At 39.8% G+C, this 21,020-nt stretch overlaps 1 protein-coding gene across 2 annotated transcripts in view; it reads right to left on the bottom strand.

Moving 5' to 3' along the window:
* sptbn1 (spectrin, beta, non-erythrocytic 1) overlaps positions 1 to 21,020 on the bottom strand; it is a 267,400-nt gene that overhangs the window by 202,056 nt on the left and 44,324 nt on the right. The window contains exon 2 of one of the 2 annotated variants that reach the window (XM_085981343.1): positions 7,584 to 7,672. The exons of the other annotated variant lie outside the window; for it this stretch is intronic. The gene's annotated coding sequence lies outside the window, so the exon portion shown is untranslated. The remainder of the gene's footprint in view (positions 1 to 7,583; positions 7,673 to 21,020) is intronic. 2 annotated transcript variants of the gene reach the window in all.

The following is a 21,020-nucleotide window of genomic DNA, read 5'->3' as shown; positions in this document are numbered from 1 at the left end:
ATCATTGTTGCTGGGAAGATATTCCGAAATTCCCTACCTAAACTTTTTTTTTTTTGGAACAGCTTCATCATGAGGACTGCAGTGGTTCAAGAAGGCAGCCCATCACCACCTTCTCAGGGTAACTAGAGAGGCACTAAATGAGGCCTTGCCATCATCCCACACTCCAAGAATACATTTTTTAAAGTATTAATTTATAAAACAAAATTAAGCCTTATAAGCCAGCAATATTACAACTATGCAATTTACTACAATGATCAAATGTAGAAGTGCCTGTAAAGGGTTAGTTTACCCTCTTCAAGTGATCTCTTCGGCACTATTTGGGAAGTTTTTTGATGAAAAAGAGAGTTATTTCTTTACACAGTTTCATTAAAAAAAAATACTGTAAGTGAAGTCTCCTTGTTCTCTATTTCTCCAGCATAATCTTTTAGGAAGTGAATACATCTTCCCTTCCACTTTTTAGAACTCTCAAAGATATACTGTACAGGTACAGTCAAACAAGTAGCTCAAAACCTAAAATGTGAGATTAGGATTTACAATTAATTTATGGACTTTGGACATGAAAGTTGTAAATATAGCTCAGGAAGGACATAACCCTCCACCTATTAGATATGAAGTTAAATACATTATAACAAGTCAATACGGTACAGCAGCGTAGTGTCAATGTTGCTGGACTAATAATCTAGAGGCCTCAACTAATAATCCAGATATCTTGAGTTCAAATCCCATTAGCACAGTTTGAGAATTTGAATTCAGTTTAAAAATCTGGAACTAAAAAGCTGGTATCAGTAAAAGTGACCATGAAGCTGTCTGATTGTTGTAATGGTCATAATTGATGTAATTTAGGGAAAGAAACCTGCTGTCCTTACCTGGTCTGTCTTACATGGGACTCCCGTCCTACACCAACATGGCTGAATCTTAACTGCCCTCTGAAGTGGCCTAGCAAACCTATTATCACCACCCACTCAGGGCAACTATAGTAGGCAATAAATGCCAGCCTTGTCAGTGACGCCCACATCTCGAGAAAGAATTGAAACAAAATACACATCAAAATAAATACATTCTATCCTAGTCTGCAGTCCCAGTGGTAAAATATTTGCAAATTGTTTTAACAAACTCCCGGATACATTGCTTTTGACATCAAGGACATAAATTAGCACCTCAAAACAGAAAACAAATTTAAACATTGATCAAAGGAGAACTTTATTGCTATTGCAGCCAGGTTGGTGATGGTTCCCATTTTAGATTTAAAGCAGCATGACAATTATAATCTTCCACATTTCAGTAGTTTCCTACATCTTTATTTCCAGAAAGGTGATTAAGTCTCGAGAGGGAGAAAAAGTATTGGTTGCTTTCTAACTCATTTACAACTGAGCCCCTTTGTCTAGGCAATGTAAATTCAATTGTGAAACAGGCCAGACTTGTAGTGATCAATAGCATGTCATTCTAGTGGACACTAGGTGGAGCTGTATATAGCTGTATGTATAAGACTACACTACCCAGCTGTATGATATTAAGACTACATTACCCATGAGGCACTAGGCTACCCACAAGGCAACAGTCAAGATGGCAGCCTGCACACAGGAGCACAATGCTGTATCTCTACAGATACTGTACCAAGTCCACATGGCTCAATAAAGTAACTAGCAAAAGCTAGCTGTGTTCATAATAAGAATGTCTATTTATTAATGAACATAACATGGTACCAGGGTGGTGAAGATCTGCTGAAAATTGTGAAAAGCGACATGGAGAATTTGAAGACACCAGAGCGTTTGAAACTCACAGAAAAAATCGACTACAATTGGCAGACTTTTAAACAGCAATTCGAACTCTACATTGCAGCCATCGGATTCGGTACGAAGCCAGACGCAAGGAAGATAGCGTTGCTGCTTACGGTTGCAGGCCCACAGGCGATAGAGGTATTTAATACATTTGTATTTAATCCAGTGGAGAACAGAGACAAATTAGACGATGTGCTACAGAAATTTGATGCACATTGTTCTCCCAAAAAGAATGAGACGTATGAAAGATACATCTTCCGTTCTCGGACACAGCAACAAAATCAGACCTTTGATAGCTTTATAACTGATCTGAAACTGAAAGCAGACATGTAATTTCTCTGAGCTCAAAGCATCCATGATTCGTGACCAGATTGTGTTTGGTATTCATGATAAAAAAGACAGGGAACGTCTGTTGAGAGAAACCGAACTAACATTGGAAAATGCTGTGACAATATGCAAAGCCAGTGAGCTAGCTCAAAAGCATGCAAAGACTTTCAGTGAAATCAATAATGATGCGATTGTAGTAAGTGCTGCTGTCGGTGCCGTGTCCTACAAGGGGAAGAAACGTGGGCAGAACAGAAATGAAAAGCAATCGGAGGATGAAATTTTTAATTGTAAACGCTGTAGTTACAAACACCAGTTAAGACAATGCCCAGCGTTTGGAAAAATGTGCACAAAGTGTAATGGAAAGAATCACTTTGCCAAACAATGCTTTTCAAAAGTAAAAACGACGAAAGGGCAACGAGTTAATGTGATTGAGGACACTGATTTAAGTGAGATATTTTTGTAGGAATGGTGTCGTGACGATATCAAAAAAGATACAGAAAATGTGCAGCCCTCAGAAATAGACAATGCTGAACATAAAGTTAATGCAGTAAAAGAGGACAAATGGATGATCCCACTGCAGATAAATGGAGCATTAGTTACATTGAAACTGGACACTGGGGCAAAAGCAAACTTAATCAGTATGAGTGACATTAACAATATGAAAGAAAAGCCCAAAATACAGAAAAAGTCAGTACTACTGAAGGACTATAATGGACAGAAAATAGATAGCTTAGGTGTATGCAGACTTAAAGTGACAGTCAAAGACAAAGTGCATCATCTCATGTTTTCTGTTGTGGCTGAAAGGCTTGATTCACTACTGGGTGACAAAGCTTGTGAGGACTTAGAACTGGTCAAAAGAGTCTACCGTATAAACTGTGCCATAAGCAGACCAGATGACTCGGTGGATTCTGTAGTGAATAATTTCCAGGATGTGTTCAAAGGATTTGGAGTTCTACCATTCACTTACAAGATCCAGCTAAAGCAGGATGCTCAGCCAGTGGTACATGCTCCACGAAGAGTTCCAGCACCCCTGCGTGACCGGCTCAAGAATGAACTGGACAGAATGACCACACTAGGAGTCATTAGGAAAGTCGAAGAGCCAACAGACTGGGTTAACTCCATGGTATGTGTAAAGAAAAAGAACAATGATCTAAGAATATGCATGGATCCAAAGAACTTAAATGCAAACATAAAACGTGAACACTACCAGATTCCCAAGCGAGAAGAAATCACCAGTGAAATGTCAGGTGCCAGATACTTTACAAAGCTCGATGTCTCACAAGGATTTTGGCAACTAAAACTGGATGAAGAGAGCACCAAATACCGTACCTTCAACACACCATTTGGCAGGTATTGTTTCCTCAGAATGCCTTTCGGGATAATATCTGCATCTGAAATCTTTCATAGAGCGATGAAACACATAATTGAAGGTCTGGAAGGAGTTCGGGTCTATGTTGATGACATCATCTGGGGCTCCACACTGAAAGAACACAATGAGAGACTGACTAAAGTGCTACAGAGCATACGCCGGAATGGACTGAAGCTCAACAAAGCCAAGTGTCAGTTTGGCATCCAGGAAGTCACTTTCCTTGGAGATAATCTATCTGGTAAAGGAATAGAGCCAGATATGGAAAAAGTAAACGCCATACTCAAAATGCCCCGACCCACTGACAAAAAGAGTGCTACGCATCATGGGGATGATAAACTTCATTGGAAAGTTCATTCCTAACTTGTCAGCCAAGACAGCCTGTCTGCGAGACCTGCTACATAAAACAAATGAGTTCGCATGGACAGAAAGACATGAACAAGAGTGGATAAACCTCAAAACAGTGCTGACAACCACACCTGTACTCACCTTCTTTGACCCAACCAAAAGAATCAAAGTGTCAACGGATGCATCAAAAGATGGCCTAGGTGCGGTCTTGCTACAAGCAGAGGGTGAAGATTGGAAGCCTGTTGCCTATGCCTCCAGGTCTATGACTGATACTGAGTGTCGATACGCCCAGATTGAAAAGGAATGTCTAGGCTTGGTAGTTGGACTAGAAAAGTTTCATGGCTACATATATGGACTTCCCACCTTCACAGTTGAGACAGACCACAGCCCTCTGGTTGCCATCATAAAAAAAAACCTGAATGAGATGTCTCCAAGGATTCAACGACTCATGATGAAGCTGCAAAGATATGACTTTGAACTGATCTACACACCAGGCAAATACATAGTGTTAGCAGATGCACTATCCCGAGCACCCACAATGAGTCATGTGAGCTCTACTGAAGAAGACGTGGATGTTCATGTGAGTATGGTCACTGCTGCGCTGCCCGTGTCAGACACAAAATCAAAGCAAATAGCAGAAGAAACAGTAAAAGATACAGTATTACAAACAGTAATAGAGAACATTCATCATGGTTGGCCAAAAGGTTCCTGTCCAAAATATTTTCACATAAGGTCAGAATTGAGTGTCGCAAGTGGACTATTACTAAAACAGAACAGAATAGTCATTCCACAGGCTCTACGTCAAGACATGCTCAAAAGGATTCATGAGGGACACCTCGGAATTGAAAAATGCAAAAGGAGAGCAAGAGACACTGTTTATTGGCCTGGCATAAATAAGGACATTGAGAACATGATAGGCAAATGTGAGACATGTCAGAAACACCAAAACAAACAAGCAAAGGAACAAATGATAGTAGCTGACATACCAACAGCAGCATGGCAAAAGGTTGGTATGGACCTTTTTCATTTAAAAAGACTATCTAATAGTGATTGACTGCTATTCTAACTATCCTGAGATGGTGCTGCTCTCAAGCACCACAGCAAGCAGTGTCATATTGCATGTGAAATCCATCTTCGCCAGACATGGAATTCCCAGGATTGCCGTTAGCGACAATGGTCCGTGCTTCAACTGTAAGGAGTGGCAACAGTTTGCAGCACATTATGACTTTCAGCACATCACATCCAGTCCTTTGTATGCTCAGTCAAATGGTAAGGCAGAGAAAGGTGTTCAAGTTCTCAAGCAGCTACTGAAGAAAGCGACAGAAAGCAAGTCTGATCCTTATCTCGCCCTGCTGAGCTACCGAGCCTCACCTTTAGACTGTGGTTCTTCACCTGCTGAACTACTAATGAGTCGCAAGTTGCGCACCACGCTACCCTGCTGTGTAAAAGAACAGCAAAGTGAGGAACTGAGACAGAGACTTCAACTGTTAAAGCTGAAACAGAAATCATACTATGACAAGTCATCCAAAACTCTAAAACCATTGACAAGGGATGATGTTGTCAGGGTTGAGGATCCAGATGCATGGAACAGGAAAGCTACAGTTCTTGAGGAAGTAGGACCAAGGTCATACACTGTTAGAACTGAGGAAGGACAGATTCTCAGGAGGAACCGCCGTTCCCTCCTAAAAACACAAGAGACTATTCAAGACCAGATTGATGACAATGCCGCAACTGCATCTTGTCATTCACCGCCAGAACAATCTCATGAAGACACATCAGACTTACCCGTGTTGAGAAGATCCACACGTGAAGTAAAAAAGCCTGATAGACTTAGTCTTTGAGTACAATGTAAAGCTTTGAAAATGTGTTGACTGTTTTGAAAATGTTTATGTTTATAGAGCACTAACAAAAGTGTTACTGATATTATCTTTATTGTTTTCTTGAAAGTTGATTGATATTGATATTGTTAAACCTCAAAGAAAGGGGGATGTAGTAATCAATAGCATGTCATTCTATAGTGGACACTAGGTGGAGCTGTATATAGCTGTATGTATAAGACTACACTACCCAGCTGTATGATATTAAGACTACATTACCCATGAAGCACTAGGCTACCCACAAGGCAACAGTCAAGATGGCAGCCTGCACACAGGAGCACAATGCTGTATCTTTACAGATACTGTACCAAGTCCACATGGCTCAATAAAGTAACTAGCAAAAGCTAGCTGTGTTCATAATAAGAATGTCTATTTATTAATGAACATAACATTTCAGTAGTTTCCTACATCTTTATTTCCAGAAAGGTGATTAAGTCTCGAGAGGGAGAAAAAGTATTGGTTGCTTTCTAACTCATTTACAACTGAGCCCCTTTGTCTAGGCAATGTAAATTCAATTGTGAAACAGGCCAGACTGACATTAGTTTTCAAATTTTAAAAATAACTTAGCCAAAATTTAGGCTGGCAAAAGTCCAGAGGTTCATTAAGTATAGTTAGCTTCTAATAAGAAATGAATTGGAAAATATAATCCCAGAGTCAATGTCATATGTTTCAAATATTTTATCACTGCAGTAAAGTTTCTTGGATTTTGGTTATATTACTTGTAATGTTCCAGCAATTCTTTGTAAACATATTCTACCAATTACTGAAATGAACATTCAAGACAAAGGCTCATTTAGCATAATGTTATTAGAAAGTGTTACGGTAAAGGGCATATTTCCTCCAATAGTTTCAAGTTAATACATTTACAAATTGCCAATGGGGGGGGCGGGGGGTGTTGATATTCCACTTGTCGGTACTATTAATAGCCACCCAATGCCATGTGGTACACGTGCGACTTGGTGTAAGAGTACAGTCAGCACTGAGGAACGGCTCACAGGTTCAACAGGATAGTAACATTTCAACACCACTGGCTTGACAATAGAAAATTCATGGGAAAGGGAGTGGATCCAATGAATTATAGCCAAACAATTACTGAATCCCAGTGAGGTGGACCCTACTCACTCATTCCAGGCCTCAGTTTAAGCAGTTTGATGAGAATCAATATGTTTCATTATGTACAATCATAGGAATAAAAAAAAGTTAACTCTGCGGTACTAATGCATGGGAATGCATCATACACGAATAGGGAGAATTGGCAAACACATTTTCAAACACTGCCTTGAGTGCTATGAACCTATTTTGAATTGTGCTACAGATATGCATGATTATGATTACACATTTACTGAATGAATACATGGCACATGAAACTGGACACCAAGCTTGGCAATCTCCACATGGCTAAAGTAATGTTGTTAGGACTCCAAGAAGTAAAAATGCCAAATAATTAAAACTTCACCCAAGAGCAGGCAATCACCATGCTGAACAATTCACTCTACATACAGACTTGGAAGAGAAGGCATAAGAGGGAGATATGAGAGAAAAGAATAAATGTACTTTTTTGACAACTCGAAAAAACATCACGTCTTTGCCCTTCCTTCTGATGTTGGTGGCAATGTGGCTGTTCCTAGGAAGGTACGAGTGCCTGGCAAAATGTTTGACTAGGGTAGCTCACTCATCCTGTGAGAAACTTTGCCGCGGTTACCTCTTTCTGGACTCCAACTTTGGCATGACCATTAGCAGTATGCATGACTATCAGCAGTGTGCATCACGTCATATTTATGTGTTTGTTAACATACATTATAAAACCCATGTAAAATATAAAAGGCTTCATTGGAATGAGATGTTTGAATAAAGTAAATTAGCTTCCGATTTGATATTTTCACTTACCACTGGTAGCAAGTTAAGACACTGATTTGCAGGAATTGTTGTCTTTATATTCAAGCAGGAACTATGACCCGTTGCCACTAGGATGGTTTCTAAAGAGCAAAGAATGCAAAATGCATTTTAGCCAGTTTTACAATTACACAGATGCCAGAAATCTACCAGAGATAAATCATGAACATTACTGTATTAAACTTGTATTGAATAAAAATTGTCAGTATTCTGTCTTACTTCAAGAGTGCAGGGCATTACCCAAACAAATTACCAGGCAGCAAGTGCAGGCCAAATACCAGAAATTAGCCTCACCAAATACTTCAAATATTCATTTCAGACTACTTTTTCAAATGGAAAAACTGGATGCTCAGCTAAAATAAACCCAAAATGTTCCTTTTGTTCTGGCAAGAGTAACCAATCTCCACCAGGACACATCCTAAATTACCAAATGCACACACCAAACAGGATGTCCATTTCAATTATTTAAGCCACTATAATCACTTCCCTGCAAGTAATTAATTTTTAAGTCGTTAAAAAAAAAACAATAATAATTGCCACCACCTTGACTGCATTTTAGAATTGCAATGAAAGACACCTTGTACTCAGGGATGGCACAAGGAATGGAAAATTGCTTCTCAAACTGGCGCTACATGCCAGTGTTGAACTTGGTATGCAGATACTTGGCAATAAAGGGCATGTTACTTTTGTGATTCGGCAGTAAGTGCATACTGGCTGATCTAAGTGATGTCCCCTGCTGGTGCATGGAAGGACCCAATGGCAAAGTAGTTTAGTTCAGTAGTCATTTTCACTTCTACTGAATGCACCATTTGGATGTTCTTGTTGGCTGCAGATCTAGAGCTGGCACAAACCGAAAATCATAAGCCTCCTCAGGTATAATCTCCGTACACACTATTCCTTGCCGAGGTCCAGCTAGGTGGTACATCATTAGCACCCGTGCTGCTTTCTGAAAGTCTGCTTACCATACCCTTGAACCTCCCAGAACATCAGGAAGAGACACACTGATTTTTCATCGACCTGAAACGTTAACTCAGTTTCTCTCTCCACAGATGCTGCCTGACCTGCTGAGTAGTTCCAGCATTTTCTGTTTTTATTACAAGTTGCGCTCTAATTGGAATGACAGAATTCAGACTGCTACAGTTAAAATTAAATACCTCTAACCACCTTTTAAATACAAGTTCAGGGACACGTGTACAAAAGACAGTAATTTTATCAATTCAAGCTTTTTAAGTGTTTTTCTATATGCATTGACAATTTAAAAGAAACCCTCCCCATTCCCAGGCGTTCCAACCCAAAAAAATTCTGTTGCGCAACAAAACAAAATAATGTATTGTGGTGAGAGAATGGTCTTACAATCATCTACACTACAAATCATGGCTGCTATAGCCATTCGTTAAAACACAAGAAGTTTGTTGTAGAATAAAGCATTTCCCAGCAGTGGGAAGTGTAACTGTCCTTCTGTAAATCTAATGCATTGAATGCAGTGAAACATATCTTGCACTACCCTATAAGTCAGTCCTACGTGCTTGAATATTCTTCAACTTTTCTGTTCTGAATCGTTTTAAGGTAAAACTATTGAATTCAGAAGCAAGTTTATGCCTAGGTCATGTATATTTGAAGTTCAGGACATACCAGTAAGAGTCCTAAAATATAATAGAAGTAATTTATTTCCCTATCCCACCCCCCCCCCAAACAGTAAATGTTTCATCTAGATACATGCAGCACATTTGTCTGAACAGATTTGCTGTAATTACTGAAACACAATGATGTTTGATCGGAGAGAAGTTAATGCAAAAGTAATGCACAGATTAAACTGACAGGCAGAAACTCAAATTGCCAGAACTAATTTTAGCAAATACATATATTCAATTGGTTTCACAAATAGGCATTTAACACAATTGGCATCATTTTATAAAACAAATCATTTATGAACCTTGCAGTATGCAGTTTCAATAACTTGAGGATTTCAAATTCAGTTTTGAATTATAAATATCCCACACAATGGGGGGAATTTTAACCTAAAAAAAAAATGGACGGGTTGGAGTTGTGTGGGAAGTTAGTGTTAAAAATCTGAATCCCAACCAGAAACAACCTCCAACCAACCCACTTCCAGTTTTAATGGAGGCGAGGCGGGACAGGCAGCTAACCCGCTCACCGGAAGCAGTTTGTCTATTTAAATATTATAATGAGGCCGGAAGCCTCTGCTTTAACCTCCATTTGAATTTAACTTCAGCTCGTCGGGTTTTGCAGGCCTCGTGAAACCCGCCAGCTCATACAAGGCGAGGACTGTTGGGTTCAGTAAGTGCCTTTACACTTACCTCCTAAAACCAGGATCCCTGCCTAACCCACCCCCCACGACATCAGATTCCCCCCCACCCCCAGGCCTCCGATCCCCCACGGCCCCTGATCCTCACCAACCCACCCCCACTTCTCCGGCCCACGATCCTCACCGATCTCTCTATTTCCTCCCCCACCCCCACTACGGCCCCCGATCTTCACCCCTCTGCCACTGCTCCAGCCCCCGATCTTCAAATTTCTGCAAGGCCTCACTTCTCCCCATCTCTGCAACCTCCTCCAGCCCTACAACCCTCAGCGATCTCTTTCTTCCACCAACTCTGGCTTCTTGTGCACCCCGCACTTCCTTCATCCCACCACTGGAGGCCGGGTCATGATCCGTCTAAGCCCCAAACTCTGGAATTCCCTCCCTAAACGTCTCCAGTTCTCTCTCCATCCTTAAATCCCACCTCTTTGACCTGTCCTAATGTTTCCTTCTTTGACTCGGCGTCAATTCGTGTCTGATTACGGTCCTGTGAAGTGCATTGGAACTTTTACTACATTAAAGGCACTACATATAACTGCAAGTTGTTGTTAAGCTAAAATATCAAATATTTCAACTGTGGTGCTCAGTAAGTTTTTTATTATGTGAATCTGGTTATTATTACATGTTAACTGGTCCTTTAACACAGGTGTGTTCCATATGTAGCTCTCAAGCGCTGGCAATCCAGCTTTCAAAGCCCAAGCAACTCAGTCCTATTTGTGCTTATATTTTTTAGTCACTGATTGTCCGGTTTGAAATTTGCAGGCCTGGAAATTTGGAAAGGTAATTTTTAGTACTACTGCCTCACTGATGGAAAATTCCCAATGAGAACACCAACATTTTCTAGCTTCAGCAACTCAAGATATATGCAAATTAATGGGAACATAAACTTACCAAAGTTTATATGTGGCCCCTAAGATTCTGTGCCACGCACCTATGCAGCCTACAAAAGATTGGGCACTCACTTTATAAAGCTCTCCACAGTTGAAATGTGCAGGACCCACGTATCCCAGGGGCGCATGCGGTTTGCAAACGTCCCTGGGATCACGTGGGCCAGGCCAGCCAATAGAAGGAAATCCCCCTTCATACTTTTGACAGATAGACCCGTCAAAAGTATGAGTGGGGATCACTGAAAAAAGACACTAAAACATTAAATACATTTTTTTTTTTTTAAACCATCATGTTTTTAAAATGAGTTAAAATTAAATTTTTTGAAAAAATAATTAAAGTTTTTTATGGGGCTAAAAATAAACACCTTTTTAAAACTTATTTTAAATTATAAATGAGAGAATTTTTTTAAATTTTATAAAAAAACTTTTTAAAACTCTTATGCTGGTAAAAGCAGGCCTTACGCCAGGCATAAGATTTCTAAGGGTTTCCAGCGGGCAGAGGTTCTGCAGAAAGCGGAACTCTCCACCCGCAGAGGCCCTTCTCCAGGGCAGGCGTCCGATCTGTCAAGAGGATTCTTGACAGATCGGAAATGCCAGTTTTCAGCGCATGTGCTTTGCATGCCTGAAACCGGCATTTCCGATTTCCCTGCGGGTGTGTACACAGCTCGTACACACACACCCGTAGGCATCGGAAAATACAGGCCTATGTCTTCTGAGAGTGTGCTAAATTTGATTACACATTACAAAAATCAATTTTGACTCTGTTCTATCAGCTTTAATTATCAGCTTGGTTCAATGGGCAGCATTCACGCCTCCGAGTCAGAAGGTTGAGAGTTCAAGCCCCAATTTAGAATTTGAGTACATAATCACGGCAGAGACGTTAGTGCAGCATTGAGGGAATGCTGCAGACTTTCAGATGAGACATTAAACTGAGGTCCCACCCATCTATTACACTGAAGGAGGAGCAGAGTTCTCTGTCAAAATCAGATTATCTTGTCATTGTTATTTCTATTTGTGGCATCTCACCTCACGGGATGGTCTGAGCTTTAAAATTAATGCTGAATCAATCAGCTACCAGAAGACATAATCTGAGCACAGCAAGTACAACATGCCAGTTTTCCTCCCAGTAGAAGCTCCCAAAATTGCCATGAAACAATATCAAAGTTCTTTTTGTGTGAAAGCCAATAAAATAAAGCATTGATTTGATTAACAGTGTTACATCAAAATTCAATGGTTAAATTTTTCATATGAAAAGGTAACTTATAAATTGTGTTTAAACCCAGTAGTGTTGCTCACCATCTACAAAACACCAGTTAATAAACCACACTACTTTATTGGGTTGGTACTTTTTATTCACACATTAACAGTGCCACACATCAGGTCCCCAGGTAGGTTTGAACTTCATTCAGTTCCTAATTAGCGTTTGATCAAACAATTCGCAATGTTGCCCAGCAGGTAGGGACAAAATCGGAGTCACATTTGAGCAGTCCTGGACACATGGACATTGACAGCAACTTGGCTGCCAGCTGTTGTCAGGCATTTGAAGAAAAAAAGGGACCATTATAAGAGGAAGTTTGGGAAATCTGTTCAGAAAATACCCATATGAAAAAAGAAAGTCAAAGAAACACCACCATTTTATTGAACGCAAGAGTGCATTTGCACTGCTGGTTTAGTGTCAGTGCAAAGCGGTTTCTGTTTCACTCCAATTACACTTGTAGAGTAATACTGGTGTTAGGGCCTGACAAAACAAAATTAGGCTGTTAATCAAATTAATGCTTTAGTTTACAACTCGCTAGCTATCTTGAGAGGTTTTACTGAGGAAAACTGGTATGTTGTGGATCACCTGCGTTTAAACCTACCTGACCTTAAATTAAGTGCTTGTAGAGAGTGGCAATTCTCTGCTCTAGTTCTTAAATAGTTACATTTTTATATGTTGCAAGAGTGCTACAAATTTGCATAATCACATTTGTGCAGAACTCTCTTCTCAGCTGGATGATTACAGAGGTACTAACTGGCAAGCAATGTAAACATGGTACTGACTGGTTCAAACGTGAACTGCAGCGCTGGTCTCAGATAGATCAGGACTGTGTAAATGCTCTCTATCGCCACCAATGGTGGGGCGAAGGAATTCAGGGATGCACAAGAAAAGGTTAAGCATGTTAAGCATAGAAAAGTAAACATTACAAAAAACACATGGCCATTATAGGATCAGATTTTGGTATGTCTGAGATGGTTTTATTTCTGCATGAGCAGCTTACATTTCGCAATGTGCATTTACCTGCAAGTAAATTTCAGACGTGCATTTGCACCCCTGGACTCGTGCGTTTGCCAAAAAGTATTTCACTGTACAAACAAGATTTTAGAATTAGTCACACGAAGGCTGCAGTGGTATTCTGCGCTGAAAAAGGTGAGAATGGTATTAATCTAGAAAAAATTCTAAAGGCACTCAAAATTTCAATTAAAAAATATTTATAAAAGAAAAGTTATGGATAGCTAAAAGTGTTATTTGTGGAACTGAAAGAACAATCAGAATTCTAGTCCGATTTCTATGATCACTGCGACCTGGATTTCTTCATTCAAATAATGTGAGGGGAGTTCTGGCTTTTGTCTGGAAGAGCAGTCAGTATATGACCTGGAGTGGCTGATATAATCACTGTGCAAAAATTAGAAAAATATTCCATGGTGCACCTTCACCTTGAGAAGCACAAATATGCTCAAAACACTCCAGAATGGAATTTATTTGCATTTGGCTGAAGTCCACTGACTTTGCATTTAAATCCAAAATATGTTGCACTGAATCACACAAGTAATCTCAGCCACACTGCTTCTGCAGATCATTTCTCCAATGCTACAACACTCTACAACATGGCTTTTCAAATGTGGTTCCATGCAGGGATCCAAGAGGGTCCCTAAAGTCAGATTTGTCAAGTCGGTCATTGGAGTTTGTATTTGTTCTCTTTAGGTTTCAGAATATAACAAAGAAAAAAAAAATCTGTAATGACAACACTGTTTCCTTTTGGGTAGCTGACATTCTTTTCTGGAAGTTGGGTCACAGGTTCCTGTGAATGTATCAATATTTACAAGGGGTCCCCCACAAAAGTTTGAAAACTAGTCCTTTACACAAATGTATATACTTATGTATGTTTCACATCCAACTTCAGAAACCAGTGAAATTGTTGTTTATCCTGCCCTATAAAACAAAATTAGGACCTTCACTTTTCTGCAAACAAGAGTTCTGTTTTCATCATTGTCAACAGTAGTTATTTTGATCAGTTAGTCACAGCAAAGTGTGTACAGTAATTAGGCTAAGATTTAAGAACTACTCAAAATCAGAACAGGAGGACTGTAAATTCTCAAATCAACAAAGAGGGATGAAGAATGTGAGAAACATTTCACAATGCACCTCAACTATTTTACTGTATGTTACAGAGAGTCAAAACTATCAACAGCTGTAAATTACTTCATTCCTTGCGTACAAGCTAATCAAGTACATGAAGTATTCAAGGCATTCTGCTTGGGGTGTAGATTTGGCAGTTGCCACCTGCCAGTAGATAGAAGGCCAAAGACAACAGAATATGAAACGTTCATCCATCATCACTCATGGGACACATTCCCATCATCAATCCTAATCCAGTCCATGTATAATACCTATATATGATCCAATACATAGTTAGAATGCCAAGTAGTAAATCACAAACATGTGGTTATTACACAAAGATTTCTACACAGGAGTGCTGCAATAGGCTTATCAATGTTGATAACGTAACTTAGTGCATTGCCTGAAAATGCAAAATCGGATCCTTTACAACAAAGTGCTTTATATTCAACTTTAGCAGGTCAATCTACAATTCCAACAATTTTTTCCACAAAGATAAAAAAATCTTAAGGAACTCCAAGAATTTTTTTTGACATTTGAATAGGAAAATTACACAAATTATTCTGCCACTGCTATAGCATATTGGAAACATCAATTAAACCCAGTTACCACATACTTCAGAAAGGAGAATTTATTCCAAAATGACTCGGGCACAGATTTCTTGCCACTACTAAATTACAACAATTTTGCCAACTAAACAGGTATGCCAAGCAAAATGGTGCAGTGCTTTTGCCAGGAGCAATTTGTGAGTAGTGCTCACTTTTCCAGTTCAAGATGGCACATTGTACACTGTAGTGACCAAGATTGGTGGTGTTAGTATTCACTGACAACACAAAAAAAGGCAAATAATGTTTGTTGTAACAAATAAAACTGAGCTTTGCAATAGCAAGTTAAATTTCTAAGTAATTAAGAAAAAAAACATGACTACTGGAAACAGCTTCAAGTAAGAGTGTGATGCCATTAATCTACTGCAATTAAGATTATTAAAAGACAAAAGGTGAGATGTTCAGAAAAGAGGAATCTCTCAAAAACCACAAGTCTAGTGGCTCAGTACAATTTAAGGTGTAAAGGCACGTTCACATTTACTGGTGAGTATTATATAGAATACCTCCCTTTACAATTTAAATTCCTTAAGACATGTTACAGATTTAATACTGTAAAGAACCAAATGCAACAAATTTACAGCAGTTAGTGGTCAGCAGCCTACCGTGCAAAATGAAGCAATGCAAATTGTTTTTAGTTCTATAGTGCAGTTGACAGTAAATTTGAGCGTAAATTTTAATTTGTAGTTGCATTAAGTCTTGGTACTAAAAATCTGTACTAGCCCTGCAGATCAGTGTTGAATCAAGTTGTAACTGAGGCAGAGATGCGTCTTGCTCATTGACTCCGATGGCAATCAGTCAGCTGTCTCTGGCATGTAGTAGCTCATAAGGAACCGAACAGGGATTGAAGCAAATTTCATGTTCGTTGTCATCTCCATTCAAAATATTTATCAAATACAGATCAGAGATTTCAAGAAACATCTTCTAGCTAAACACCACAGTTGGCTTCAAAATCTCTTTTTCATCATATTCTCATCACAACTAAGCACATTTATAAAAAGCAAGGGCAGACAAAGAGAATCTAAAACAGTGAAACTGGCCAATCCTAGACACAGGCCAGTAAAAAGGGTGGTGGGAAAGTTATGTGAAGGAAAACTATATGCAAGCAGACTCCAGAATTGAAATTAACTACGCAGAATGTCTGGACAGTATGACCAGTAAGTGGCAAAATAACACGACTTCACAATCTAAAAATAGGAACATAACAGAAGCTGAAATTGTACGAGTTGCGGCAGTTACACTCTCATTATCTTCTCGGTTAATATACTGGTCTTAGGTTCATCTCACGATGGCCCCATCATGATGAAAGATAAAGTAGGGAGCACCTGTCAGAATGACCTTAGCAAACAAATGTACCACTAACATGGCTATCAAACAAGTCATGAACTTAATAGACTCAAAGCAGCTTTCGGAGATGGATTTTGTTTCCATGCATGGCTAGTGGATTTGTTTGTCAGCCATTCTTTCATATATTGCTGCTGAAACAGACAAGATTCTGAGGGGGATTGACAGGGTAGATGCCGAGAGGTTCGTTCCCTGGCTGGAGGGTCTAGAACTAGGGGGCATAGTTTCAGGTTAAGGGGTCGACCATTTAAGACTGAGATGAGGAGGAATTTCTTCACTCAGAGGGTTGTGAATTTTTGGAATTCTCTACCCCAAAGGGCTGTGGAAGCTGAATCGTTGACCATATTCAAGGCTGAGATAGAAAGAATTTTGGACTCTAGGGGAAATCAAGGGATATGGAGATCGGGCGGAAAAGTGGAGTTGACTCGTATGGCCTACTCCTGCTCCTAATTCTTATGTTCTTAAAATCTTAGAAGTGCCATGAAATTAGTTGTTCTAATGGTGAACTGACCTTTCTTTTCTGGTACTAGAAGGGAACATCTCTTGCAATTGGATTTCGCATCTATTAAATTTGTGGGTTGAAGTAACACCATACCAGTGTACGCAACAATTTAACAATTACTGCTTGTTATTCTGTATGGCGTTAGATAATGAGTGCCATCTTCCTAACTTTGGTTGGTTGTACACGGGTGAAGTACACCTACCTAACAGCAAGCTTAACAGGCATGGTAGACCTGGTAAATGAATGGCTATCTGCAGAATTCTTTCCAAGGACACCTTGCACCCAAGGCACTTGTCTCGTAAAACAATCCTTTTTACAGGGAGTTTTCCCATTGTGAAATCTAGAGATAATGGTGCTTCAAGCTAGTACTAACACAAGGTGGACTAATGTGCCTATTACCCAAACTTTCTTTGGTATTATTCTAAAGTGACAAGACACATAGAAAACCCTGCCAGTACTTGGTATAGAATGCTTTCTAGGTTTGAAGTTCCTTGTACCATAATGCAACTCAAAGGAAGTTTCTAAATAAAAAGTCAGCTGTCTGAATGCCTGAAAACATTTAACAAGAGGAGAGAAAATACAGTTTGAACTATTCTGCACCAGTTATATGTTCTTTGCTGAACCACTTCTTCCAGAACATGCCCTGAAATTCTGAACAGAGTTTACTACTGACCAGCAAACCTAAGTCATGCTATTACGGCAGATTTTGTGGACCTTAAAAAAAAAATCCTGACATAATAAAAGGCTAACGCATATAAAAAGAAAATACTACAAATAAACTAAACAAGACTAATCAAAATTACTTGCTAATATTGATTATTCTCACACAAATGAAAGCAACATAAATTCAGAGCAGTTTCCAATAACTGGAGAAAAATAATTGCAGAGGGACCATCTGGTAACCATGTGTCCAGTGGAACATTTCCTGTGTATTTTGGATGAAGCAGATACCCATGAGATAGAGAGTAAATTATGTCTTTCATAGAAATACATAGATGTCACTACACGGAAATAGGTCATTTGGATCTACCGACGTACACTGGCTCCTGTTTCATCAATGCCTTAATTTTAAAATTCTCATCCTCATGTTCAAATCCCCCCATATCTCTAACCTCCTCCAGCCCTACAACCCTCCAAGATCTCTGCATTCCCTCAACTCTGGCTTCTTGTGCATCCAACTTTATTAGCCCCACCACTGGCAGCCATGTCTACAGCCATATAGTCCCCAAACTCTGGGATACCCTCCCTAAACCCCTCCGCCTCGCTCTCTTCCTTATAAGCATACCACTTTGACCAGGATTTTAGTCACCCATCCCAGTATATCCATCTTTGGCTTAGTGTCAATTTTTGTCTGATTACGCCCCTATGAAGCACCTAGGGATGCTTTCCAACGTTAAAGGCACTATATAAATCTATGTTGTTGTTGTTGTTACCCTCCACATGAGCAAATAGCTCCAATCACATTTACCCACACTATTACCATATCCCTTCAATTCCTTCTCCTTCATCCATCTATCCAATCTAATCTTGAATGTTGACAGCTTCTGCCGCAACCACTAACCTTGGAAGTGAATGCCACATCCTTACAACGCTGTATAAAGAATATTCTCCTATCCTCTGCTCTAAATCTCCTACATTTCATCTTGTATTTTTCTTAAAGGCTCTCTAAATGACATAACTTCACAAAACTGCTCTCCTTGGGTAATGATATAAACATGTTGAGCAAGGTAACACTCCTCCTACCTTGCCACTGCATTTTTAATTCCCCTTCCCCACTGCCCCCCATACAAATTGTTTTCACTCCTCTTCTGAAGGCACTGACTGCAGCAACCCTTCTTTAACTTACGCAAGTGCCTATTCTTCATGTGTGAATCTGGACAGTGAGCATTAGCAGGATAGTTACCTGTGGAGATATCACAGCTGAACCCAATCCATCCCTCAGCAAGACTTGAGGCCGACTTTTCCTTTCCTTAACTGCAGCCAATTGTCGACTACAAATGTTGGGCCTGATTTTGCTAAACTTTTGTGCCATAGTAATGGCGTAGGCCATTATTATGGTGCAGAAACTCCAGCAGTGTGACTAATGTCATTACGTATGCCATGCTATAATTTTCTGGGACTTTTGTGCTGCTCCAGAGACCCTTACTGAAAAATTTGAATGGATAATTATCATAGCTCCGCCCACATTAAAACCAATGAGAGATCAAGTTTTCTGAATGAATGCCACTGTGATCGTCACAGCTGGGTCCCTTCTTCATGCCGACTTATATGGTTTCACTACAAACTCATCAGTATAAATTAAACCCAACCTGGTTATTTTATCCGTATATACTGCAACCCACGCCCACATTATCAAATCCAAGCCATTACATTCCTATTATAAATAACCTGTTGCTCTGATTGGTGTCATGCCCTGGTACCTTGGCTGTGCTGCTCCTCATCCACCACAATGCTCACTGCAGCGTATTCTAACTATTTTTCCAGCAAATTGTTGCGTGAATTCGCCACTGGAGGATTGGGGAACACAACTTATAGCGTTGGTCGCCAATATTACTATTGCAATGTGTTAGCTGGGATCAGGTAACTCACCACAGACCAAACGTAGGAACTTCCGCTCTGTATGATTTAGTAACCAAATGACTTTATCCACTAAGCCATTGGGAGATGCTATTAAATATAACAATGATAGGTTAATTATTGCATCTGGTCACTCCGACTGATACAGGAACAGTTGGATAAGAGGTACCATTTATTTTGAAGTACCTCCAAACAGACTCTCATACCTTTTCTTGCAAAGTTAAAAATAAATAACATATCAAAATTTCCTGTTAAATACTTTTGAGTATCCACAAAAAATATATTTTATCCAAGTAAATTTCAGTGGTAACTCTATTAGAGTATGATGAGATATCATGAAGTGCTAAAATATTCATAATTCTCTCTTTGAATCATAGAATGATGCAGCACAGGAGGCCATTCACTCCATCGTGCCAGTACCAGGTCTTTGGTAGAGCTATCCAATTAGTCCCACGCTCCTGTTCTTTCCCCACATCCCTGTAAACATTTTCCCTTCAAGTATTTATCCAATTCCATTTTGAAAGTTATTATTCAATCTGCTTCCACCACCCTTTCAGGCCGTGCATTCTAGATCATAACAACTCGCTGCGTAAAAAAAGTTTCCTCATGTTGCCTCTGGTTCTTTTGCCAATTACCTTAAATCTGTATCCTCTCGTAACTGACCCTTCTGCCACTGGAAACCGTTGCTCCTTATTTACTCTATCAAAACTGTTATGAAAGCCTCCATCAAATCTCCTCTTAACCTTTTCTGCTCTAAGGAGAACAAGCCCAGCTTCTCCAGTCTATCCACATAACTGAAGTCCCTCATCCCTGGTATTATTCTAGTAAATCTCTTCTGCACCCTCTCTAAGGCCTTGACATCCTTGCTAAAGTGTGGTGCCCAGAATTGAACGCAATACTCCAGCTGGGGCCTAACCAGTGTTTTATAACGGTTTAGCATAACTTCCCTGCTTTTGTACTCTATGGGCCAGATTATCCAACCCACACGGGTGTGCAAGCACCCGTAGGGGCCGCGCAAGTGCTGGGTTTAGGCATGCGAAACGCATGCACTAAAACCTGGCACTTGCGATCTGTCAAGAATTCTACTGACAGATCACATGCATGCCCGGGGGAAGGGCCTCCGCGGGCTGAGAGTTGCGTTTTCTGCACAACTACTGCCCGCTGAAAACCTTTAAAAATCTTATGCCTGGCAAAAGCAGGCGTAAGGCCTGCTTTTACCACATATAAGAGTTTTTTTTTTTAATTACTTTTTTTCCCCCACTTATTTATAATTTTAAAATACTTTTAAGAAAAGGTAAGTTTATTTTTAGTCCCATAAAAAACTTTAAAATTAGTATTTTCAAAAAATTGAATTTGTTTAAAATATAATTTAATGTAATTTTAAATATGTGATTTAAATTTTTTTTGTTGTGTTTTTAAATGTGATCCCCATTCATACCTTTGACAGATCTATGCGTAGAGTGTGAAGGGGGATTCCCTTTGATTGGTTCCCCATGGCCCACGTGATCCCAGGGATGCTTGCGAACCGCCTGCGCCCCTGGGATACCTGGGTCTCTGCGCATTTCATAGTGGAGAGGCCCAGGATTGCAAGAATCGAGACCTACGGAGCCAGCAGGTAAGTGCGTAGATTTTTTCCAATCGGAGGCATCTGCCCACAGGAAGCCTCTGATCGGAAATTCAGGCCCTATGTCTCTATTATTAAAGCCAAGAAACCCGTATGCTTTTTTTAAAAAAAAAAAAAAACAGCCTTCTCAACTTGTCCTGCCACCTTCCAAGATTCGTGTACATGCACCCCCAGGCCTCTCTGTTCCTGCATTTGGATT

This window comes from Somniosus microcephalus, chromosome 3, assembly GCF_052327205.1.
Source record: "Somniosus microcephalus isolate GS21.2 chromosome 3, FLI_Smic_1.0, whole genome shotgun sequence".
In the NCBI taxonomy this organism is placed as follows: Eukaryota; Metazoa; Chordata; class Chondrichthyes; order Squaliformes; family Somniosidae; genus Somniosus; species Somniosus microcephalus.
This window is presented reverse-complemented; position numbering and strand designations above follow the sequence as displayed.